Raw genomic sequence first — 27,017 nt, forward strand, 5'->3', positions numbered from 1 at the left:
CACAGTAGACATGTTTTCGTTGTCTCGTATCCGTGTCAATAGGGAGAATTTGCCGGTCCTTAATGTTGAGAGGGGTATTAGATTGACGAGTGAATGAAAAGAAGCACACGTAATAAACACCGCACCCGGGACACCCTGGTAGTGGGACAAGCAACCCCCTTCGTGGCATGTCACTTGAAGGTGCCGCGGTGCGGTCTTCATACTGAACAAAAGCTGTTCCACAGATGGCAGTTTCAATCTCTAGCTCCCTGGAAATCAAAGTTGGAGGGCAGCCGCCTCCATTTGCTTTGTCAGGCAAAGGAAGCAAGTCATTTTCCCTCAGCAGTTGTCCATAAAGAAAGTTCAGGCATAAACAGCTTTTGCATCTTAAGACGGAACGTTCCAGGCCGTTGGTCCTCACAGATTGTCTGCAGCTATTGTTTAATTGTCATGGGTAATTGTCCCCTGATGATATTCAGCCTTTTTTGTTTTTTTCCATTTGGTTTTATATTATGAAAAACATTCCGTGCTTGTACAATGGGAATTTTGATTTCTCCTCTCGTACTGAAAAGAAGAATGAGCAGAAGCTTCTTGTGTAAACAGTTCACACACACAGAAAGGACAGTTACTCATTGTGTAACGGGAGGAAGAAAAGGGGAATTACATTGCATAATCATTTTCCACCCTCACCTTAGTCTTTACTTAAAGGAGGTCCCTGAATTCTTTATTGTTGACTGTGTAGGTGACACCCCGTTGCTTCCCAGGTGGGGATTTTTGCGTTCCCTAGAATTATCACACTTGGCTCTGTCATTCAAGACTGCGGTGTCGAGCACTCTTGAAACAGACTCAAGAATCCGGTTTGGTGTTCCTGCCTATTTCAAATGTGTGGCTCCGCGTTCACCAATTCTGCCAGTGCTGTGGAAGTGTCTACCACCTGTCACATTGAGGTTCAGAAAATCAGAATGCGGTGGTTTGGCACCCCCTATGGTGGTGTCCAGAATGGAAACACGCGTGCAAAGAGTCCCGGTTCTGCCGCTCATACCTGCCATAGCCTTTCCGGAGAGAGAGCAGCCATCAAAGCCCCTCCAGTTTAAAGCCAACTCAAAGCGTGGTGTGGGTAACTGAGGAGAGACACGTCTTCCAGCAACTGCTGGAACAGAATTACGTGTCTGTAAAGCAAAACTTTATATATAGTTCCCTCTGTCCTTACCCGTTCTCTGTTGATTACATGCTTGCTCTGCAAATGTTGTTAAGATCATCTGAACTTTTTTGGGTCCAAGAAATGATAATGAGGAAATGTGTATTAGGGATCTGCGATATGCCAGGCCACAGAAGGAGCTTAAAATACGCTTATATGATGGAGGTGTCTGCAATAAAGACATACAATATTTCTTAAAGACAGGGGGTGTTTTGTGGAATGAAGGGGACGCAAAATTTGTGCAGCTGGTTGTACCTGAATGGTTGGGATGGCTTCGTGGAGAAAGTGATAACTTGAACTCGAAGATGGGTGGATTTTGATACAGAAAGGAGAGGCATGGGGACGGGAAACATTCCATTTTGCAGTCAAGTGAGTCAATGCATTTGACTGCAGTAGGATGTCTGTGAGGGATTGGAGAGGAAACAGCAGAGTGTGGCAGGGCCAGATTATAAAGCAGCTGACGCTGTTCATCAGAAATTCATGGGGTTTTCTGGCAAGACTCTCACCAGAAAGACACGTTAGATGTCTTTACTGCTAAACACCTCTGAATCACAATGGATTTGTTTCTTTGGGTCAAATCTTTTCTGTGCCTTATTTTCTCACTTGTAACGTGGGTATAAGAGTAGTTTCTACCTCGTTGGCTTGGTAGGAGGATTAAAGAAAATAATATATGCGAAATAATTAACACAGTGCCTGACACATCTTTAGTGTCCAATAACTGTTAGCTGTAGCCATAATTGTCATTGTCATCTTTTTGAGACATTCTCTGAAGGTGATAGGTTATTTTGGCCAGTTAACTGGAATGTCCTAACTCCAGCTGAGTTTACACTGACCATCCGAGACACAGAGCCTGTTTTCCCTTCCAAATCCCCAAACACATATGCGCACGCACACACACACACACACACACACACGCACACACATACACACACACAACACACACTAGCAATTTAGAAAGCACAGCTCTTCCTTTCAGACATTTAATCATTTAATGTAAAATGGTGACATCATTATCAAGCAAAGACCTAATTTGTGCTTATGAAAAAGGGGGGAAATGAACAAACTAAGGCAGGCTAAAGAGGTTTGTTGAGAGGTGAGCACTGCTTATTGTCAGGAAGAGATGTTCAAATGTAAAATGCTGGCACCAAAGTTTCTCCCAAGGTAAATTTCATTAATCACCAATCCCTGATACAGGGTAGAGCCAGGAGTTCCTCTCTTCAGAGTCTTTAATAATTAGTGTCAGAGCAAAGGAGGCACCTAGGGAGGATTTGTCTCACCTGCCTGCATCCAGCTTGATTAATCTCGGGCCTTTTTGCGTTGTACAGACGCTCACATTCTACACATAGCACCCATGCAAAAGCATGGTTATGCAAGGCACTCTTCACAAATGCAGTTGTTTATTTGAAAGGAGTAGAGGCATATGCAAATCTAGTATCTTTTTTTATTTATTTATTTAATATGAAATTTATTGTCAAGTTGGTTTCCATACAACACCCAGTGCTCATCCCAAAAGGTGCCCTCCTCAATACCCATCACCCACCCTCCCTTCCCTCCCACCCCCCATCAACCCTCAGTTTGTTCTCGGTTTTTAAGAGTCTCTTGTGCTTTGGCTCTCTCCCTCTCTAGTATCTTATCGCAACATAGAAAGCTTTATCCTCAATGGTGGGTCTCAGCTGGTTGCATTGAGGGTCCTTCGGGCTCCCGTTTCCTAAATTGTGTCAAAGCTGCTAGAGCAATAGTACCGAAAAGAGGAAGAAATCAAGCACATGGAGTTCTGCCATATTTGTCTGTCTCCAGAAATCCCGTCGGTGGTGGTATGAACTTAGCGGTCTGTTTTATGGCAGAAGAATGTTCGGAAAGATGAAGAAATTTGAAGCCCTCCCAATAGAAGGAAAATGATCTGATGAATCGTAGATTGTGTATGTGTGTGTGGGGGGTTGATTTTGTCCGGTGTTCTTCTCATATTTCTAAAAGTGGTCTTCCTCCTCCACAGGGAACCACACCCTTGAGAAAATGAAAGGGATCTAAATATGGATAATGAAATTTATATTTCACGTTAGTCCAGTGGTTCTTAAATTTGACTGCACATTGGTATCCCCTGGAGAACTTTAAAAAGTATTGACAATGCCCAGGCCTCAAGCCCAGAACTTCTAACTTGGCTGATCTGAATGGATTATCATATAAAGTCAGCATCTTGTCTCTCTTAGGCACAGCTAAGTGAAGATCTGGCCAGTCAAGAATTACCTAGAGTAACCTCTGCTTACACACTTTGAGCCATATCCCCCAAATGAAGGTATGATACATGCAGTTTTAGCAGCAATGTCGCTAAGCTGTCAGAAATGTTGAGACTCACCCAATACTTTTGACCAGTTCACCACACCTGCGTTGCTTCCACCTGGTTCTGAACCAATGCTAAACACTCTTCTCCACTGCTGGCCACCATGGGTGGCCTTCTCAGAGCTACAGAGGCAGCCTGCAGCAGAATGTCTCCCATCCCCTTGGGGACGTCCAAGGCTGGGACTATCCGTCCTCTGTAATAGAAGCCTTTCCTACAGAAAAGAGGTGGATGCCTCCTCTCTGGGGTAGAGGGCTCCTGATTCATATCCCATGGATCCAGTCTTTTCTCCATGGGCATTCATACAGGGGACAGGGGGGCTCACAAACTCCTTTCTTCTCATTAGGAAACAGGCAGGAAACAGGACAGATCTTATTAGAAAAACAAAAGTTCCAAAGGTAGTAGAGATTTGTTCATTCATTCAAAAACATGTGTGGTGCACTTAACTACTTGCCAGGCAATGCTTTAGACACCGGGAGATGGACAAGACAGACATCCCTGCCCTCATGGAGTGTATAGTCTAACAGGGGAGGTAGACAGTCAACCAGTAAACAAATAAACGTATTCTGTAATTTCACGTAGTGATAAGGGCTATGAAGAAAAATGAAGCTGTGAGGGGATAAATTGTTGGAGGAGGGGGTTGCTTTGGGGGCCCTTCAGGCTCCAGTTTCCTAATTTTTTCCAAAGCTGCTAAATCAATAGTACCAAGAAAGGGGAGGAAATCGGGCAAATAGAATTCTGCCCTATTTGTCTTTCTCCGGAAATTCCATTCACGACTTTTGAATGGATGTCCAGTAGAAACATTTCTGGGAGGTGACAGTTTATTAAATGTCATTGTTGCAATGTCATTCAGAGATCTAAATGAAGTGAGGGAGAGAGCCACATTTAGATCTGAGGGCAAAGCATTCCAGTAGAGGGGACTGTAGATGAAGAGAGGCCATCTTATTTGAAGTTCTGCTGTTTTACTCAGGACCCCATTTAACCTATTTCAATCAAGCATTCATTCAGAGACCCACTGAGGCTATTACTATCTTAGGCCCTTATTCAGATTTTTAAAAGATTCTCCTTTCTAGAAGCTGTGCTTAGGCTGATTTCCTCATGCTACATTTTAAGCCTGTTAGTTCTCTGGGGTGAGGAAGTAATATAAGCAGGAAATTATTCTCAGCATAATAGTTCTTCCTATGCTTGGAATCTTAGGGTTTCTCTAGGACTTGCCCTTGCACTGCCCCCCACCCCCCCCCCCCCACTTCAGAAAGGCCAGGGCCTTTTTAAGGTCAACTCCTGAGTCCTACTTTCTCTCCTCTGCTTTTGAAATCGTCCCAGTATCCTTCCAATCCATGTAACCTTGGGCAAGTCTCTTAACTTTTCTGGACACATGATAATCATGCTGAGGGAAATGCTCAATGCTTTGTGTATTTGGTTTTCTTTTTCACACAATAGTATGAGGTGGCTGACTCATGGTCTGTGTCATGCTGTTGTGTGAGTTATGTAAGAAACCAGCACATCGAGGCCACTTAATACAATGAAATCTCTTTGTCATTTTGAACCACTGGATATTTCAAATTACTTGTTTTGTTTGGTGGGATCGTAGGAGGAGAAGGCTGGAGCAGAGCTGGTATGATACACTGTGTACCTTGCTTTGAGGAGAGAGACAAGCGACACAGTGAATATGTGGGTAATGAGTATTGCGGGTTGTTTTGGAAGAGACGCTTGTGGGTATTTGTCAGGAGAGCTGGTCAAGCCTCATGCCTATTTCTCCTGCTTCTTGCAAACACAGTGCTGGGTAGAGGGTCTGACTGCAACCATGACCTTATGGTGATCGCAACTATGACCTTGTGGTGACCACAACCCATGACCTTATGTCTCTACAGAGCTCTACAGTTCTTTCAGAGTCTTCAGAAACCATTGCACTCACTCGGTAACATTGACCATTTTGAGCTGTACATGATTTAGTTTTCAACAAAGAATGAAACCCTCTAGAGTATACATGGTAACTTAGAGTAGCCAAAATGTTACTCATACTGTCTTTGATGGCTGTAATATTAAATAACATTTGTTTCATATATCTGTCCACTTTATTTTCTGACCACCACAAAGGAGTGTATGGGAGGGTGGGTGGGGTGGCATATTCATAGCAGATCTTAACCCTCTAGCAAAACAAAAACTTGCTCTTTTCTCCAATAATAAAATGCGCTGGAATTGAGGTCGTTTTTGAAAATAAATGACTTAACGCAAAACTGAATGTTAGAAGTTAACCCTAAAGATACTTTGAGGAACCTAATGTTCTTAGAGGTGCTATATTGACTATTTTCTTGCCTCTGAAGAAAGTAGCAAACATCTTTCACAGACTTGGAAGAAGTGATTTTATGCGAGTGGCAGATGCTCCTTGAGAAGGTTAACAGACAGATTTCTCAGCCACCTGTCATGTTAGGGGAAGACAAGGTATAGTATTCAACTAATGACATTGTCAAGCAGGAAAGTCAACTAAAAACTTGCTTATCTGTTCAAAGAGTCTTTTAACTGTTGGAAAGTAACTGAGACACTGACAGTTTCCACCTCTACCCTAAGTGCCAGATTTATTGAGCGACAACAGTGACACAACATCCTTGTTAACACTGCTCTCCTAAAGTAGTAGATTTAAATGTCAAACTCAGAGAGTACGATTTGCATCTGATTCTGTTCAAATACAACTATCAATAATTTATAATAGCCTGTTTTAGTACTTTCTGATGAAGCTCAGAATTGACAATAAGAAGGAAAATGATATCTGAAACATTTATTATCACTTGATCTGTTCAGGTTGTAAGCTTAATAGCCATCGTGACTTTGTGGTGAATAGCTCAGCTTTCCAGAGAGGTCATAAGCTCTCCAGCCCACGCGTGGCCTAGAATTTGTTTACGTAAAGAGAATGTATCCTTTCCCAGCTCTAAATCTAAACTCATTCCAAATACGACTTATAAAAACACAATGCAATTTCATTTAATGAGGATTTCAAGCGGGTACAAGTTGTATTCTCTCCATTTTATCTAGAATGGAGAATTGAAAAGTAGTTGAGAATGAAATACCTACCAAGTTAGACTTTCCCTTGAAAATATTCACTGTATGTGCTCTTTCATATTCCTTTTTTGATGAAATGTATCTAGGTGGAAAACACACACACACACACACACACACACACAACAATATGTTGCATATATACACTATATATTATACACTATATATTTTTCTTTTTTCTTTTTTTTTCCTTCCATGACCGTGGAAGGTTTCTTCTCTTCTACTCTGGCCTATCTAGCTCTTAAACTTGTCAGGGGATTAAGAGCCCAGAGAAGGTTCCTGTCAAAAAAAAGTTAAACAGAAGCCTAAACAATTCCTGAAGGCAGGGGAAATGCTAGGAAACCCATGGTCTTTTCTTCTTCTTATTATAGACCAAAGGGATCTGTATATCTCTATAGTCTAGTGGCACAATTGCTCCTCCAGAATCCGGTATGTGAGCCCTGAACTATGAACACCTATTTTTAAAGGTTTTTCAAAAGGTCTTGATCCCTCCACTTCTAGCAAGATGATGTTAGCAAATTTATCCTTCTCTGGTAGATTAGACCACAGACCAGCTTTGATCCCTCAAAATAGCACCTTCCATAATATTCTTCATGTCTCAACAATAAGGTAGTTTGCTGCTCAGTTGTAAGATTTTTCCGTCATCTCTGGTGGTTCTAAAGGAATAGGTGATCAGTGTTCATGCTGTGCCCCAAAGATTTGATTTCGGGGAGCCATTTAATATGTTGATCATTAAACCATTCCACATGATGACAAATGTAAATCCCAAGAGATTTTCATCTCCTTAGAACAATATTATATGTTATCAAGATAAGCAATTTAGAAATTCTAACAACTCTTCCTGTTCACTGAGTAGTTCTTTTTTTTTTAATTTATTTATTATTTATTTTGAGAGAAAGAGTGCGTGAGAATGAATGGGGGAGAGCAAGGTAGGGGGAGAGAGAATCCCAAGCAGGCTCCACGCTGTCAGCACAGGCCCAGTGCTGGGCTTGAACTCACAAACCATGAGATCATGACCTGAGCTGAGATCAAGAGTTAGAGGCTTAACCGACTAAGCCACCCAGGCGCCCCCAATTCACTGACTACTTCTAAGTGTCAGCAAAAGGCACACACCAGGCACTCCTTGACATCCCCTTAATAGGCAAAGGCTATTGCCCCATTAAAAACAGATTCCTAATCAGAGAGACAAAATTTTTTGCCACAAAATCACGTAGCCATTACCTGGCAGAACGGGGAATCAAACTGTGGTTTGCTTCATTCTTTCTGCTACTACAGGATTAATCCCCAAGGATTAATTAATAAGCCATTATTTCATTATTGGGGGAAAAGATGTAACTCTTAGAGGATAAGACATTGAACTCATATATAATATTTCTTCTAGTATTTGAAACACCCTTTCTGGCTTGTATTTCTTATCAGAGGTAGGAATACTACTTTTTTTTCTATAGATCCCTAGTTGAGATCATTTTACTTTTCTCAATGAATCTAACATTGTGACAATCCTAGGCATAGCATCGGTTCTGGATTTCATTTTAAAATTTGTTTCAAAATCTAATAATGCCATCTAGTCGTGAGGAGGAGGGACGGAAAGTGATGGAAAACCCTAGGGCTCACCAATAGGCTGATAACACCTGGCGTGATGGCTCTTCTACTGCTTTCCTGGGGTCACGAACATTTTCCACTGACGGGGGAGGGGTGACCTGTGAAGAACTATGGAGCAGCAGTGATGAGGGTGCTAATCACAATAATAATAATTTACTTGTGGACAGTGCTTTCTAAATTACGCAAAACTCAGCGTTCTCACAGGACGCTTCCAAGGTAAATAAGATCACACAATTCATAAGGGGAAGCTGGGACTGGGATTCTGTTCAGAACCCAAGATTTCTTGGGGTATTATCATTGCCTGCATCGATAATACATCTAATAGAATTGATTTCATCTTCTGTGACTTCACTGAGCTTTTAGGTATTGACTAAGACAGTCATCTCAGGCCACTTTTCCTAAAATAGGAAGCATCAGCAGTGAGCACACTTAATAATAGCAACAATATATTGAGCACTTACCATTTGTCAGGCTCTATGCAGAGTGCTTTTATTCATTCATTGATTCATTCATTCATTCATCAAATATGTATTGAGTGCCTTCCTTGTTCAAGGTCTCACACTAGACTCCAGAGATACAGAGATTAATGGTCTGTTGGGTGCAAAAGCCTGTGCTCTGTCATGATGCAGTATTGGCCTTTGCTCCACTCCATTTCATTTTTCCCAAAAAAAGACCACACTGCTCCAGCCTCTAGAGAAGCCTCCTTTGTTGACATAGGGCATGTGAGAAGGAAGCAACCCCAGCCTCCAAGTCAGACCGCCTAATACCTAGAATTCTCTGTTTGGCTAGTTGGATACTTACTGACTCTGTGACCTTGAGCAAGGAGACCTACTTCTTTGCCTCAAGTTTCTTCAACTACCAAAGGAACAAAATAATAGTATCTACCTCAGAGGTCAGTACCGGGGAGCCCCTGCATTTGAGTATATAAAAAAACTTCACACAGTGACTAGCAGACAGAACAGGCATAAGTAAAGTTAGCCTTCGTCACCATCACCATCATCATTTTCAATATTAGTAGACTTCTGATATAGTTTTGAGTTATCTTGCCCGGGCACTTTACTTTTCCCGCCCCTAATTACATCAGACTCTTCCCCTGCAGTTTTCAACTCAGCTTTGCACAGGGGCAGCAGTGCCCTTCCTCAGTGACACTCCGAGGTCACAGAACTGGAGTGGGAAGCCACTGGCTCAGCAACCGGGGAGGAAACCAGAGACCCAGACAGGTGGCAGGGATGCTGCAGTTCTCAGGCTGTGTGTCTTCGCTGGTCTGTGCTTCCTCCTGTCTTTTCCAGACGCCCCTAGGTAAGCGCCCCCTTGAGAGCAGGAGGCAGCAGGAAATCAAGTGGCTGGATAAACAGGAAGTATCCTCAGTCCGCAGCCACTTGGGGGTGGAGGAAGTGAAGCCATGCGGAAGTTGCTGATGTGACTGAGTTAATGGAAAGGGAAGCAGTCTGGAAACCCCCCACCCCGACTTGGCCAAAATTCAGAGGCTCAGTGGTTCCCATCTCACTCAGAATAAAGCCCAAGGCCTTGCTGTGGTCCTCAAGGTTCATCGGACCTTACCCCAGCTGCCTTGTCCACCTCATCTCCTCTGGGTATTTCTTCCTCTCACTTGGCTCTAACCACCTTGCTCCCGGCACATGCCAGGCAGTCTCTTTAACTTGTGTTTCCTGTGAGCTCTGCTCGAAGTGCTCTTAGAGTCCACCTGGCGGTCCACCTGGCGTGCTCTTCTGTTATGGAGCCATTCTTTGACCCCCCCAATCTAAAATAACACAGCCCTGCTGGTCACTCTCCACCCCTCACCCTGCCTTGTGTTCTGTCACAACACAATCACAAGGTGACACACTGTGAGTTTATTTCCATCCCCTCCCACCAAATGCAAGCTTCCTGAGGGCAGGGGCTTTTCCCCTTGTCCACCGCTGTGTTTCGAGAGGCTACCTTGTGGTAGCATTGAGAAAATGTATGTTAACAAAGGAATGACAGGCTCCCATTCTGAGTGTCCTTGAACATTCAGTTAGACCACCTTCTTTGGAAGGGAAGGTCTCGGTTTTTAGATAAAAGGTCAGGTGTAATCAGCAGTCAGAGAGAGGTATGTATGGCAGGACACAGAGGTTTAAGGCAAGATGCCCCTTAATGTAAAGAGAGATTGAACTCGCAACCCATGTCTTCAAAACAGATTTAAACACCTCTCCTTGAGCAGGAGTTTTAAATGGACTTATAGACTATTTTCACCACAGTAATGCTAAACTGTAATTGCAATACTTTCAATATTGACCTTCACTTCTCATTTCTATTTTAAAACTGCGGAGATAGGTGGAAATTAGATTAATTACCCAAGCTGAGCTCAATTTCTCTTTTGCTTAATAGGCTTCTTGCCCTAAAAACTCTGTACCTGCCATGTGCACCTACCTCTGACTCCTTATTAACTTGTGTCATAAGACTAGTAAACAATTCTGTGACACTTAAAACACACACACACACACACACACACACACACACACTCACACGCAAGAACTGAACTAAAAGCTCTACTCTTTGTTGCCTGAATAAATACTCAGTAGATCTGAATCATTAATGAGTGGGTTAGTGGATGATCTACTTTATATTCTCACATTGTAAGAAGTGTTCCATACTTTGTATGCTCGGCAAAATAATACTCTATATTTAAATAACACTTACCCTATTATTAACAACAATCAACATTTCCATAAGCTTCAGAAGACTGGACCGTCTTTCATTGAGTGTTTCTTCATGCCAGCCCTTTGATGCAGGTGGGAAGTATGCTCTCAATGAGAAATTCAGGATAGAAGCATTCCCCCAAGTTATGTACCCGCCCAGTAGAGACATTAAAGTTTACTTATTCTTATCTCGCATCCTCATTGTATAGTTCTTGGCAGTAGACCCAAGAAATAACTTGGTATACTTGTTTAGTGCAAAGCAATTTGGTCTTCGGAAGCAAAAAGACCTGAATGCATGCTATGTCTTCTTTATGACTTTTCTTATTTATGTAAAAGAAAGGTACAGATTTAGGTTAAGGGCTACTGGTAGATGGGTGATCAATAAATTATTACCAATGCCTATGAGACGTCTCATCCGTTCCCCCCACATTTATCAAACGTGATGGAGCACCTGTAAGGTAGTAAGCACTGCTTCCATACTTGAGAGTTCAGGAATGGAGACATGCCTCTGGCCTCAAGGAGTTCACAGGCTGGTGGAGGAGTGGAGGTGGTAAATAGATACGTAAAGTTTAGAAAATGCTATGGTTTGGGTAAAGCCAGTATGCTTTGGGAACCGATATGAGGGTGGTCTGGGATGATGAGGAAAGGTGTCCCCAAAGGGACAACTCTTAAATTACAGCTTTACAGGTTAAGTAGGTGTTTGATAGGTGAAGGAAAGATAGAAGTAGGAGGGGATAGCTCTGGGAGTGGAAGTGGCCTGTGTCAGAGCAGAAATGCCAGGGAAAATTGTGATGCTGCTAAGAAGTAATGCCTGGGTGGATGCCAGGCCCACATAATGATGGACCTTATGCTCAAGTCCAATCGGATCGAGCCACGGAAAGCATTTTAAGCAGAGGAGTGACTCATCCGCCTGCTCTGACAGAAAATCCTCTCTGGTTGTATTGTGACTGTGGCCACACCAAGGCTACTCCTGCAGCTCCATCAAAGAGGAGGGGACTGCCTCAGCCCGCAGCCCGGCCAGGCAGGAAGAGGCAGAGTCCCAGCATCTCCAAATCACCTTGTTAATTGCCTTTGGTTATCCCTCTGTTTCTTCTTTTTAAAGAGGAAAGAAGTCAAAACAGATTGGCAGCCGGTCTGGAGGATGTCATCAGATTGCGATTCAACAAGGTTGTATTTTGGGGAAGGAAGGTGTGTTTGTTAGCACTATGGTACTCAGGAAGTACTTTCACCTCAGCAGGCATGTATTGATTGTCTCCTAGAGCCAAGAACCTAAAATCAGGAATCCAAACCCTAATCCCTGCCCTGGAGAGTCGCCTATTCTGTGGGTGAAGGAGACAAACTTACACTCACAGACAGATGTCCTCTATCCAAAAAGTCTGCCTTAAGGCTCTTCAGATTTTTAACAACTTGGGGATGAAAATTCAGTGATGTTAAATGCAGGACCTAGACTATTCCGAGCCCCTCCCGAAAGCAAATACACACACAGAACAAACAAAAGATCACAACTTAATATTATATCATTGCTAAAAGATATTCATAGGGGCTAAAATTCCCTGAATTTAGCAGCCACAAAGCAAAGAGAGAGAAACATTTGAGGCCATGTCCTTTTGCCATCGTGCCAGCAGTCTTGCCTCCATACAATAGTCAAAATTTAATAGATGCTGAATAAAGGTTAGATGGGGCAGTGAAGTAATGGTGCTTGAGTTTATTGCTGGTTTTGTTTTATTCAGCAAGATGGAGGAAGGGCAGGGGGAAAGTCTCCGCCTGTCAGGGTAGGCTCCGAAATGGGCACATATCCACATCACTACTTCCTAGATTCAACTGGAAGCACGGACACATAAACACCACCGGATGCAAGGGAGGCTGAGAATGTTCCTGGTAGCCCTGTGCCCAACTAAAACTCATAAACAGAAGAGGAAGGTGGATATTGAGGGGCACGTGGCAATGTCTAGTGCAGGTGACAAATGTACCCTTTAAATAAATGACTTGAGAACTCACATTCGAGAATTCACATATGTTGAATAACAGCACAGAAGGGGTTAATGAATCCTCAGAACACACAGACTTAAGAGAAATTTGTCAAGTTTCATGCAAGAGGCGAGCTTTGATCTGGGGTTTGAAAAGCATGGCACGTACCAAGTGCTCTCCAATGCGGCCACTTCCCTTTAGATCAGCTGGTGAAATTAGAGCCCAGCAGGCAACCTCTCCAGTCCCATCTCAGTGCCATGGCACTTGCCATTTGTCCGTGCTGACTAGGTGTCCTTCACACTTACCCTGCTTTATGTACTGTTGCTAACCACTGGGGTAGTTCTGTCTGTTTGCAGACAGAACTTTGTTAAGAGATGGCAACTGATCTCTAATCAGATCCAGAGTATCATTCAGATCCTTTGAAGCCATTGGATAGGGCTGGAACTATGTTGAATAAGCCAGCAAGTTTCTGCCTCCAGAGCTACTGAGATGTCTTCAGCCTTCCTCTGCCCTTCAGAGATGCAACAAAGCCCATCATGCACCGTGGGCTGTGGGGAGACAGAAGGAGGGCTGACCCAGGAGCAAGTAATTTAATTTCTCTGGTAGTCCACTGGAAGGAAAGATCCCAGGATGAGCACTGGGTAGCATGAAGAGGTCTCTGAGTAGGTTTTAAAGCCAGACCATCCCGGGCTGGAATCCTGACTCTAACAGTTACTAGTTTTGTAGTCTTGGGGAGTTTTCTTGATCTCTGAGTCACAGTTTTCTCATTTGTAAAGCAGATAGAATAATGCTATTCTTTAGGGTGTTATAAATGGAATAAGAAGGTACTTAAAGCATACAGCTACTCCATAAATGGCTACTATTTTTCTTTCCTCTTCCTCTTTAAACTTTGATGATGAAAATACCTTAAATTCATCTGAGTCCAATCATGAGATTTAGTTCTGTTAAAGACACAGCAGTTCTGCTCTATTAAGATCACATATTAACTCCAGCCACAAATATGTCATTTTCCTGAAGTCCACACAATGTTCTGAATAACATTCCTGCACAGGGCATCAACCATTTTAGTGAAAAAAAAATTAAATAAAAATCCATCAGGTCTTTCAAGACTGCAAAAATGATAACACAGACGATTTTCCCATGAGGTTGCTAATATTGATGATACCAATTGCTTCCTTTGGTTCAACACTGTGGCAAAAATCGAAAATTACTAAGAGCCACTATTTATTTGCCAATACTAAGATGAGATGAGCAAGCAGCAATCTTGCGTTAGGTCAACTAGGAGATTTCTTTGGAAGAAATATGAATCCGTCTTCATTCTTTTTTACAAATATTGGGAAACAAAGTTTCTCTACTGAGTGTGTTGGAACAGGACAGTATGTGCCCTCATTCAGTCTTCCTTCTAATTTGTGTTACAGAATAGAAGCTCTAAACACAAAAAATTTTGTAGACTGCCTGGTGGTGTTCCTGCTCCAGATTCTTTCTTGTACCTGGAAGTGAAATAAACCCAAAAGTACTTTAAGCTCTTGAGTCTGAATGAGCATAATATGAAACTCTGAATATCTCAACTTCCCCTTGAACCTTCTGCTTAATCCACCTACACAGTTATTCCAGGTAATTATTGTCATTACCCACGCTTGGAGTCTGGAACCTTTCTCATCAACCCCTTTTACTGGCTTCAAATGTAAGCGAAACCGAGTCCTTTCAAGTCTTTTTCTATTAAATCCAAGTTCACAAATTGTTCATAAGTACCTAATGTGAATGGAGCACCATGTTAATCCTCAAAAGCTAGAAAACTTGTTCCCTCAAAATCTTACAGTCTAGCAGGGCTGACTAGCGTAAGTGCCCTGAGAAAGGTGCATGTTAGTAATAATGGGCTTCCAGGAAGCAGGACTCCCTTCAAGTTGGTCAAATAAAGACCAGTTTCATATAAAAGGTACATTTTTAGGAGTGCTGGGTGACTCCATTGGTTAAGCATCCGATTCTTGGTTTTGGCTCAGGTCATGATCTCACTGTTCATGGATTTGAGCACCACATCAGGCTCTGCAGTGACAGCACAACGCCTGCTTGGGATTCTCTCTCTCTCTCTCTCTCTCTCTCTCTCTCTCTCTGTCTCTCTCTCCCATTCTGCCCCTCCCACACTTGCTTTCTCTGTCCCTCTCTCAAAATAAATAATTAAATACTTTTTAAAAATAAAGCCTTACTTGTTAAAAAATAAATAAATAAATGGTGCATCTTTAGATCAGAAGTTGAAAAAAATGCCACCTATGAACGAGATTTGTAGGTTGGTTTTATTTGTCCTGTACCATGTGGTCTTATTAAACATAAGTCATTGCCAGCCTTTACAAATTAGGGAGATTCTACATTTAAAATCTCCATCCTATCGGGGCGCCTGGGTGGCGCAGTCGGTTAGGCCTCCGACTTCAGCCAGGTCACGATCTCGCGGTCCGGGAGTTCGAGCCCCGCGTCAGGCTCTGGGCTGATGGCTCGGAGCCTGGAGCCTGTTTCCGATTCTGTGTCTCCCCCTCTCTCTGCCCCTCCCCCGCTCATGCTCTGTCTCTCTCTGTCCCAAAAATAAAAAATAAAAAATGTTGAAAAAAAAAATTTTTTAAATCTCCATCCTATCTTCTCTTAAAGAGTTGGTAGAACTGGCATCCCTGAATCTCTTTTCCCACAGGCTGCCATTGATCTCCCAGAATTATGGTGAGAATTCAACACAACAGTTTGGACAGTCCTCAAGAACTGTATTATCATCACCTGCTGACTCCATTTCTTGGCTCAAGATGAGCTAAGTCTCCTCTTTTCAACAAAGCCAGCATCCCACAATCCCCACCACTCTCTATTGTCCTCCACTTGCCCTACAGCAGTATATGCAGCGTAGGGGAAGATAATGCTGTAGAGGGAGGAGTGAGGATAGCTAATGTTGTGGATGACCTTGACCACCAACCAAACCACTGTAATAAATACCATGAGCCATGAGAACCATCAGAGTGTTAAGAGCCATAATTTAGGAAGATCACAGGACCCCAGGAGTCTAGCCTAAATAGGAAAAAGGAGATAAATATGGACTCTCCATTAGGCTCTCCAGGAGGTTGTTATAATTCCTTAAACACCCATGTCTCCATTTTTATGCCCTTTCATAGTCCTGTATGGATTGTGTAGAATGAACTGGAAAGAATATAGTGGACTAGAAGTCAGAAAACAGGTCTAGTTATAGGTCTGCCCTTTCTGACAGAACGCATGGGCAAGAGACCTGAGCTTTCTAGGTCTCCTTTGCTCACGTATGAAATGGCAATGAGGGTAATATTAATCCAGGCTTATGGTGAGGATTAAGCAAAACAGTATTGGGGGCACTCTTCATGGACGCTATTATCATCACCTCCTGACTTTATTTCTATAAACTTATCAGTAGGTTCACCTCCATCTCTTATCTATTGATCATCTTTATTAAAATTATTTTCAAGCTTGGAGCCCTCCAGGCTTCTCATTTCTTTTTGCCCCCTTTGTTGAGGCTGTAAGTCAGGACTTCAGGGTGGGGAAGAACTGGAGAGATGACGAAGGTCCCCTTCCTTGATGTAGCCATCTCCCTTCCAGTATTCCAGCCTGTCCTTGAACTCCTCCAGTGTAGGGACCCACCCTCATTCCTTAGTGTGACTGTATCCATGATTATTCTTTTGTTTCTGCCATCTTGTAACTTCAACCTATTTGTCCTGGTAACAGTAGTAGTATGCTCTGTGAGTAAACAGAGCGAGTCTGCTCTCCCTTTGCCAGAAAAAAAATGCTCTTGTTCTTTGGTTTTGTTGTTATTGTTTGTTTGTTTGTTTGTTTGTTTTTGAAGTAGGTTCCACACCCTGTGGAGGTACAAGCCCTGCGAGGCTTGAACTCACAACCCTGAGATCAAGAGTCTAATGCTCTACCAGCTGAGCCAGCCAGGCTCCCTAGCTTTTGTTCTTTGAAGACAGTTACTCTGTTGTCCTTCACAGATGCAGATCTTCCTTTCCAGACTAAATGTGGAGTTTCTTCAGTTTATTGTTTATGTGACATGGCCATAAATGCCCCCATCCTATCCTGCAGGTCTGCCCAACTTTCACCATATTTCACGCTGTCAGAAGCTACTCTTCCCTTCTCCCACTCACTCAGCCGTTCTGCGCTTGGATTCTTTGGTCTCCTTCTACCTTAGACTCTGCCAAAAAAAGCACCCTCAGCCCTACCCAACCCAGCATTTGCCTCACCTCTCCCATAGTTCCGACTTCTCGCCTTTTTGTGCTACAAAGAGGCCAATGTGTCTAAGAGAAGGGTTTATGTTCTCCGGGGTCTCCGAGGAAACCATATTTGGCTCTATGAGCAACGTTTGACAACGATGAGTGTTTGCTGCTTGCCGGCCCCTGTACTTTACTGTGTTTCCACATCATCTCATTGATTCTTCACACTCCCATGTAAAGTAAGTACTGTTATCACCATTTATCTTTCACAGTGTGGAGTGTAGGGTTTTGCGAGATTAAGGAACTGCCCAGGTCAGCCAGCCTGGAAGTGGCAGACTTAGGATCCCAGCTCGGGCTGCCTGGCTCGGCACCTGCGTGCCTCAGCACTGCCCTGGGCCTCCTCTCCACGTCCTTGTCTGATGCCTGTTCATGAATGTCCTTTCATTTGTCCACTTGCTGGATAATTACTTGAGGGCTTTCACAGGAAAGTCCTTTCTCGAACAGAAATTGTTATTACTATTATCATTACTATGACACATGAAGGCTTCTTTCCTTCCTTCTTCCTTCAGAAAAGCTGCTAATACCGTAGGCCGGCCACCACCATCTGCAGGAAGGTTTCTAATAGAGGGTGTCAGGATGATCCACAGAGAGGTGAATGTATTAGAACCCTGAGCATTGCAGTACACATCCCTGTCTCTCTTCACCCCTCTTCCTTGCTCTGCATTTGTCCACAGCACTTATTTCATAATATATAGCGTACCTATTTACTTTATTAACTGTCTCTTCTCAATAGAACGTAAGCCCCATGAGGGCAAAAATGTTCGTCTTTCTTGTTTATCGCTGCAACCCCAACTTAGCACAGAACAGGAGCACAGCAGATATATGCCGAATGTGTGATACAACAAGAAAACAATGTCATCACCTTTTGACCATAGACAGTTGAGCTTTGAGGCTCATTGTTCTCAGCTACCACCATGACCCCGTGTCTTCTTCCCTCCATCCTCACACATCCTCTCTAGTTAATATCTATACAGCCTCGAAGCGCACCAGGGCTTTGATTTCCGCCAGAGCCCTAGCTGATTGTTGAGGCACACGTGCTCTCCTCTGTGTTTCCTTAGCACCCTGTGGGTGTCTCCGTCATCATATTTGTTGCACTGCATTACAGTAGCCCATGTTTGTAGATGTCCCCTCACTAACCCTAAACTCTTCGAAGGCAGGGACCCGGTCTTCTTCATGTTTGTTTCTCCAACACCCAGCACAGTGCCTGGCATAGAGTCAGTGCAAAATACATAATTAATTAGTGAAGTAAAAATATTGTGTTTTTTCTAAATGGAGGTTTGGAATCACAAGGGGAGGAATAAACTAGCTCTGAGTGGGTTTAAAGACAGAAATTTTCATTTGGAGATGGAAGTTCTTTATCCAAGCAGAATTTATCATGTGCCCATTGTATACCACCCAACAAGACAGTCAGAAATGACTACCATGGAACATTCTAGCAGGAGGAGAGAGATGAGAGGGAAAATAATAAATGGATAAGTTACATAGTACGCTATGAGTAATTTGTGCCATAGTGAAAAAGTAAAAGCAATGTGGTATTATGAGTTGGGACAAGAGGTGGAAATTTTAACAGGGTGGCCAAGATAGCCCTCATTGAGAAGATGGCATCTGAGCAAAGGCTTCAGAAGCCTTCCAGAAACATTTGCTGAGCTACTGCAATGAGCAAGGCACTACGTGGAAGCCTGAGAATTCCAAAATAGAGCTCTCACACTAGTGAGAAGACAGTCACGTCAACCAGAGTCTGATAAATGTGAGGGCAGCTGAAATAAAACGGGATGCTAGTAGGCTGTGTGAGCAGAGAAAACTGACTTTCAGAAAGTCATAAATGTCATAAATGTCACCATTGCCATCCTCATCTCTCTTTAACCCTCCCTGTTCTTTTCTACATTGTCTCGTAGCCTTTAACATTGCCCACAAGGTGAAGATGGTAATTCCAGAACACGTACATTTATCTGGAAAAGCTATAAAGTGTAGTTCTCTGGGGCTGTAGGAGCCTTAGGTGTACCAGAGGATGACCGTTGGTCTGGAAGTGTTGATGTGCCTTCTCTATTCAGTGATGCACAGCATCATTCTTGGCCTGGGATTCCTGCAGGAGAAGTGCACTGAGCAGGCCAGGGAGAAAGTGATTTCAATTGAGCCATCTGTTGACAACTCTCGTTGTTTGGCTCTTTAAACATGAAAACAAGCCAATCTTGGAGCCACACAGCCCCTTCAGATGTCACACTGTTATTGACACACTGCCTACTTCTCATTACATTCCTTTACATCAGGTGGCATTTTGTACACAACAGCCCCGCTCTGTAGCATGCTGGTTCTATCTACAGCATTCTTTCATTAATGCCTCAGCAGTACCTAGAAAGGCTCCCTCTTGACCACCTCAGCAACATGTTCTGAGCACCTCAGCTTACCACGAGTGGTGCCAGGCATATAAGATGGCGATCATGACCACAAAGGCCTCCAGTTGAGGACAGGACTATGCCCTGGTTGTGAGAGTCAATGACAAGTTCACATTTCTTGGATAGTCAGCTTTTTACTACATTTCTCATATATTGAATTGGTTTAACCAATTTCAATGCCTTGATTAGCTCATGAACCACCATAAATTTTGATCCTGGTCTTGGACCCTCTCCAACAGCAGTCTACAGAGAAATATTTTCAGCTCTGCGGCTAACAGAGAATCACGTCGATTCTTAATTTTTTTTATTATTTATTTATTTTTGAGAGAGAGAGAGAGACATACAGAGCACAGGTGGGAGAGGAGCAGAGAGAAGGAGACAGACTCTGAAGCAGGTTCCAGGCTCTGAGCTGTCAGCACAGAGCCTGACACGGGGCTCGAACCCACAAACCATGAGATCATGATCTGAGCTGAAGTCAGATGCTTAACCGACTGAGCCACCCAGACACCCCTTTCATGTTGATTCTTGAATAAATTATCCTTATGGCTGAATTGGTATGTAGCCAATTGGTTGGACTTTATTCATAATGATACCTTCCCTAGAAAAGCTATGAGTCTTCCTTTGAAGCTATAAAAGTGTAAAATTGATCCACATTTGAAATCCAATGAAGTCAAATGAATCAAGCAGAAGTCTTACTGAGTGCTCTCTTAGCCCGGGTGCCCAGAAAGCAAAGCCTGAAATAAAGCTGCAGTGTAAGCATTTTCCTGGTGAGTGTGAGCTAATGACTAGAAAGGGAGGTCACATAGAGGGAAGCAGGGAAGGAGTGGAACCAGTGCAAAGATAATGGGTAGTGGAGCAGGCCCCTGCTATGGTGGCTGGTTGCTGGATTCCCTAGAAAACCCGAGAAGCTCTGTGAAACATTGTACAGAACCTTCTATCCAAGGAAAGGAACCAGGAATCATTTACTCATTGGCTCCCAGCCCCCATGGGCCCAAGTTTCTCCTCACATATTGTAACTCCCCTCCCCTTCGGTATGTGCATGCATAAATACCAAATATGTTCCTGGGGTATCTGCCTCTGTATCAGCAGAAAAGCCTGGAATGGAAAGGAACAGGCACTGAGGTGAAAGACCCTCAGGTTGCAACTCCATGAAGCCGATCAGAACCCACACAGAACTGGTTATGACAACAGTGGATGGAGTAAAACACAGGTGGGGCCAAGGGAATATGAAGTGATGAACTAGAAATATTCAGTACAAACACTGGATACTTGTGACTCCTTATTTATTTATAGTCCACCTTGTTCTAAGAAAGGCAGAACATTGTTTGCACACCTACCATTTTTGCAGCACTCTGCTGGGACCCTGCTCTAAATATGGTCAGGAGATTATGGTAACTGCTAAGTGAGGTGCTGACTATTGTCCATCAAAAGCATGGGGGTGGGATCAGTAAGAGGCTCATTATAGCCCAGATTGGTCTGATGGTTGCTGCTGTTATTTTCTCTCAAGAAAAAATTATCCCCACCAACTCCAGTTATAAGTCCTTGATTGCTGCCTTCCAAAGCATCCCATACATTTCCACCTGCTTGGGAACCACTGTGCTCCTTCCCTGCTGACCTCCCAACATCTTTCCTCTCCTATGCCTGAAAAAAAGTTTAATTGTCAGCATTTTCCAAACCTGTCAAATACACACAGCTTCTAAATGGTTTCTGAGCTTCCTGAATTTAAAGAGGCAAGATTTAGGGTAGGCAAAGGTTTCTTAAACAAGACACAAAAAAGCGCTAACCATAATAAAAAGATGGATAAGTTGAATTTTATTAAAAATTAAGAACTCTTACTCATCAAAAGATACCACTTAGAAAATAAAAATGCAAGGTCACAGATTGAGAAAAGATATTCACAATACATGTATCTGACAAAGGACTCATTTCTAGAATATATCAAGAAATCCTAAACATCAGTAAGAGAAAGACAAACAATCCAATTAAACATCAGCAAAGTACTTGAACAGACATTTCAAAAAAGAAGATATCCAAATGGCCAAAACCATTATTCATCAGGGAAATGCAAATTAAAACCACAATGAGATACCGTTACACAGCCAACAGAGTGGTAAAAGCAAAAAGACAGTCAATGCCAAGGGTTGGCAAGACTGTAGAACAACTGGAACTCTCATTTATTGCTGGTAGGAGGAAAAATTATTACAAATACTTTGGAAAACTGCAGTGTCTTCTAGAACTAAATGTATGTCTACACTATGATCTAGTAATTCTACTTCCCTAGACAAATGATTGTATATGTTCACCAGGAAACACATACAGAATGTTGACAGTGGCCTTATTCATAATAGTCCCAAAAGGGAAAATACCCAAATATCCATCACCAGGAGAGTGGATGAATAAGTCCAGATCTATTCACACAATGGAATGCTGCACAGCGATATAAAAGAATAAGTTGTTATGCACAACATAGATGGATCCCACAATTATAATGTAGAGTAAAAGAAGACCGATTTTAAAAGTAAATATCTATTATTCCATTTGAATAACATTTAGGAACAGACAAAACTAATCTATGGTGATAGACTTCAGAATAGTGGTTACCTCAGGCAGTGGGGAAGGTGGTTGCTGTCTAGTAAGGGGCAGAATGGAGCCTTCCAAAGTGCTAGAAAGATTTTATATCCAGAGCTAGGAACTAGTTAACATTGATGGTGGTTATACTGTAAGAAATCATTGCATTGTATGCTTAAAGTTTATATGTATATCTTAAATCTCAATTAAAATAAATTAACATGGGGAAGATTGAGAACAGAAACTTGATGACCCATCCCTTCAGGAAAGGTTCCAAGACCTCATTGTCAAGTGGGAGAGGAGACAGCACCATAATAACATTGGAAATTTTTGAATTAGACATAGACTCAAGAAATGTGGTCGTTAAATTTTAACTCTTCACTAATTAGCCATGCAATCCTGGAAAATGGCCTATTTAGACCTCAGTTTCCCAATCTATAAAATGTCTGACTGTTGAAGGTATCTCGTGTCCTCCCAAATCACAAGGTCCCAGTGACCTGCCTTCCCACCCAAGGCCGATATGAAGATGTGTGTCTTGTGTTGGCTCTGCTTTGCTGAATGACACTGAGGAGCACAGGGTCCTGAGCTGAAGAGGGGTGGAGCTTGGGACGCTACACATTCTATTTAGAACCACGCAACACATACGTTCCTGCCGTTCCCATACCACGACCACACGGATCATGAATTTTGTTTCAGGCCCTCACTGAATCATCTCCAGTCATGGGAGGGAAAACCTGGTCCAGACAGTGCAGAACAGTGGCAACTGATGATGCACTTTGGGGGTCAACCTGATCTGGGCTTGAAACTCAGCTCTAACGCTGTTTGTGACCTTAGACAAGTCACGTAAGACCCTGAACCTCAGTTTTCTCATCTGCAAAATAGGATAGTCACCACCAGTTCAGAGTTGTTCTTGTAAGGGTTGAATGAGATAAAGTATGCCAAAGCCCTTAGTACATGGGTCTCTCATGTTTAGTTAAACATGTACTTAGTACATGTACTCTCAGTTTAGTTTAACACCAAGTTTAGTTATAAAACAGCTTCTTAGTTTCATAACGTAGTGAAGCCAGAAAGCACCTTAGAAATGACCTTCTTAACAACAAGATTCGTTAAGGTCCTTTGGGATTGCAAACAATACATGATGAAAACCTAGTTAAGCAAAAAGGGAAATTGATTGAAAGTCTGTAGGAGCATCTTATGCAGTCACAGGAAAAGCAAAACAGCAGGACCACAGAATGGCAGAAAGCAGGACCACCCTGAGGGTAGCAGGGTTTGCAGATGCTTACCTAGACATCACCATTAACATGACTCAGCTCTGATATCTCCCAGAACATAACCCCAGCGCATCACTCAGTGTCTAATACAGCATTTAGACTTAATCTGGACAAACAAGAATTCTGGGATTCCACCCCCAACCCCCACCACCAAAAAAAAAAAAAAAAAAACAACAAACCCCAAACCCTGCTCCTTCTCCAGTCTTCCCCATGTTAGGAAATTTTTTTGTACTCTCAGCTACCCAGTCACTCAGACTCTAAGCAAAGCAGTCTTCCCTGCATGACTGTATTTTTTTCCCACACCCCCCATGTCAGCAAAGACTACTGATTTCACCTCCAAACTCCACTTCTTACCCACTGTAACCATAGTCACATCACTTTCCTCCCGGACACTGAAGTCATTTTCTTACAAGTCTTTTGCTTCCCTCTTGCTCTACTCTAATTCAGTCTCTACCCCAGTCTCTGGATCACTCAGCCAGAGTGGTCTTTTAAAACCACAAATTGGGTCATGTTACTCTATGACTAAACCTTCCAAATGGCTCCCTCTTGCTCTGAGAATAAGATCTAACCACATTACCATGTCCTACAAGGCCCTACATGATTTGATCTGTTTGTCTAAACTCGTCTCTACATGCTCACTCCCTATTATTATGCTCCAGGCCACACTGGCCTCCTTTCTGTTTCTGCCTGTAATGGTTTCCCCTAGATTTTCTATGTGATGGTCTCCTTTTCATCACCTCCCTAAAGATAGTTTTCTCATCACCCAACTTGAAGTAGCTGCTCTCTTACTCAGTCACTCCTCATCACTTCAGCATTTTTATATTTTTGCTGTTGTGTGGGACCTAATTTTTCCTTGCTTCCTTAGTAGACAATAGATATTTGTTGAATGAATGAATGAATGAATGAATGTGTTAACTTGTTTATGAAATGTCAAATGCCTGAGAGAATCTGATTGTTCCAGATCAGGGGATACAATGCCTACCCCTGGGCTGTTCACCTCTGGTCAAGATTCCAGCATCCCTGAGCACAGGCACAGCTATCTGGAGACCTATCCCTGTGCATCTTTGCAGTCCTAACAGCCATCCTAAGCGGGCTTAGTCCTCATTTTACAAATACAGACACTAAGGTACAGAGTGAATGAGAGACATTCCCATTATTGAATCATGTCATTTTCTGTTAGCAGACTCTGCTTTGTCTGTTCTTGTTGAAACAACTCCACATCTCTGTCTTTTAAAACCAATAGTGTTAACTATATGTTGATAAATATTTTCCTTCATTTCCACCTACTCTATGTTAACACTAGTGTTGGAATTCTCATTTCCTCCTACAAGAAAGAAATATGGCCCAGATTTTCACTGTGGGACAAGATGTTTCAGCTTACCCACGCCAGCTTTTTTTTTTCACGTCTCAGTTTTTTTTAAATGATAATAGAGTCTTGCTGCCCCTTCAGTTACTAAACATTTCCTTTAGAAAGCTGTTTTGTTTTACTTTGTTTTAATTAAGGCCTACATTACCTGGGGAATTCTGAAAATAGGATCCCATTTTAGTTTCTTCTTCTAGCTAAATGAAATCTTTAGAATGTGGTCATTTAATAGTGAAATATGTGCCTAATCCATGACAAGAATTCAAATTTGTTTTTAGCTAGCTAGAATTCGTATACAACTTTCAGTCTAACATTCCTGCTCCCTAATTGTTCTACTTTATCTTAACTCCATCCAAACAAATAAATGCCATAACATCTGTTTTCAAAGAATAAAATAAAAATGTATTAATAAATTTGATATTGTAGCTCTAAAGCATATGAGGCATGGTATTAAGTAAGATTAATTCAGTTTTATCTCCTAGCCTTATTTCTCAGGGATCTGTGGTTCTTTAACAGGGAGATCATTAGAGATCAGAAATTTAGATACAGACATGGCAATTGTACATTTTAAATTTTTATGTATTCATTTCTGTGGTAATTAAACTTTAATACAGCCTCACTAGCTTTTTTTTTCTTTTTGGTTAGTGTTTACATGTTATATTTTGTTCCATTCTTTGTCTTTAAACCTATATATGGCTTGGTATTTAAAGTGTATTTCTGGTCAAATGGCATATTGTTGAGTGTTGCTTTTTCACCCAGTCTGATAAACTTTGTCTTTTAATTCGTTTGTTTAGATCATTTACATTTATTGTAATTACTAGTGTGATTAAAGTCCATTACATTTCTAATTGCTTTCTATTCATTCCATCCAGTTTTGTTCTCTTTTTTCTCTTTTTCTGCCTGCTTTTGGGTGGAGTGTTTTTGATTATTCTATTTTATTTCAACTATTGGATTCTTTAAAATCTCTTTTTAAAGCTTTACTAGTTACCCTAGAGTTTACAATATATATACAATATACACCTTTAATTAATTAGTCTATCTTTATGTGTGTGACAATTTAATACAATTAGATTCTGAATCATTGGTATGATCACCATATTACCAACTGAGCATTGAAGCTCTATCTCAGTTCCCATGTTTATATTTTTCTTAATAATTGTATTTATAATAATAATAATAACAACAACAATAATAATATATAACAATTAGGAGCATTTACTTTGTGACAAACACAATTGTGACAACTTTTACATTTATTGACTTACTTGATCCTCGCAATAATCCAATGTGAATAGGTCCTGTTTATGTATCTCCATTTTACAGATGAGAAAGATGAGGCAGAGAGAAGTCAAATAACTTGCTGCAGGTTTCAAGGCACTAAGTGGCAATACTACTTTTATTTTAGGAGAAAAGAACAATGTAGGATTTAATCCATTAGAAGGGGAAGGAAACTGAAGCTTCTTAGTGGCTCAGGTTTCCATGCAAGAAAAGGAGGAAGAACTGTATTCTCAAACAGGATGGTAGTGGTGAGCCATACTGGAACACTTCTGTGTAGACAGGCCAGCACCCCATTATCACTGTGAGCCACTGCTAATTTGAACTGTACTGGCTTTGTAATTTGTATCTAATTTGAACATTTGGGTATTTTAAAAAAAAATTTTATATGAGCTTTAAGCATAAGATGATTATACCTAGTTCTGTGTTAATGAATATTCAAATGACATTAAAATAAAAATGGTTTAAGTCAAAACTTGAGAATTTTTTTCTGTAGTCTATGAACTTTTTGGTTCAAGGACACACTAGCCTCCTGATTATGATAGCGTTATCTCAGTTTCCCTAATTTTGCTCAAGTGTAGATGAGAGAGTCAAATGCATATCAACTTTTTTTTTTTTTTTGAGATAGAGAGGGAGCGCTTACACACACATGCAAGCAGGGGTGCGGCAAAGGAAGAATGAGAGAGAGGATCTTAAGCAGGCTCTACTCCCAACACAGAGCCCAACATGGGGCTCCATCTCACAGTCATGAGATCATGGCATGAGCTGAAATCAAGAGATGCTTGACCGACTAAGCCACCCAGGTACCCTGTATCAGTTTTAAATTGTAAACTCCATACATGAATCCTCAAGAAGAATGATGAGTTACTGACACCTATCCATGTTTTGGTCACATAATTTTGCTTTCCTATTTCCAGACGTTGTGTAGAGTCCTACAGAGAGCCTTCTGGAGATCTCTGGTTTCTGGATGTATAGGAGGCCACCCACCTTTTCTTTGTTTCTAGACGTATAGCAGGCCACCCACCATTTCTCTGAGGCTCACTTTTCTCATCTGTTAAAATGGGAATGGAACCT

At 42.0% G+C, this 27,017-nt stretch overlaps 1 protein-coding gene across 2 annotated transcripts in view; it reads left to right on the forward strand.

Moving 5' to 3' along the window:
- RCAN2 (regulator of calcineurin 2) overlaps nt 1–27,017 on the forward strand; it is a 232,889-nt gene that overhangs the window by 132,885 nt on the left and 72,987 nt on the right. The window lies entirely within an intron of this gene.

Source organism: Lynx rufus, unplaced genomic scaffold, assembly GCF_022079265.1.
Source record: "Lynx rufus isolate CCGP_SWC_20201006 ecotype Redwood Valley unplaced genomic scaffold, mLynRuf1.p SCAF_6, whole genome shotgun sequence".
Classification (NCBI taxonomy): domain Eukaryota; kingdom Metazoa; phylum Chordata; class Mammalia; order Carnivora; family Felidae; genus Lynx; species Lynx rufus.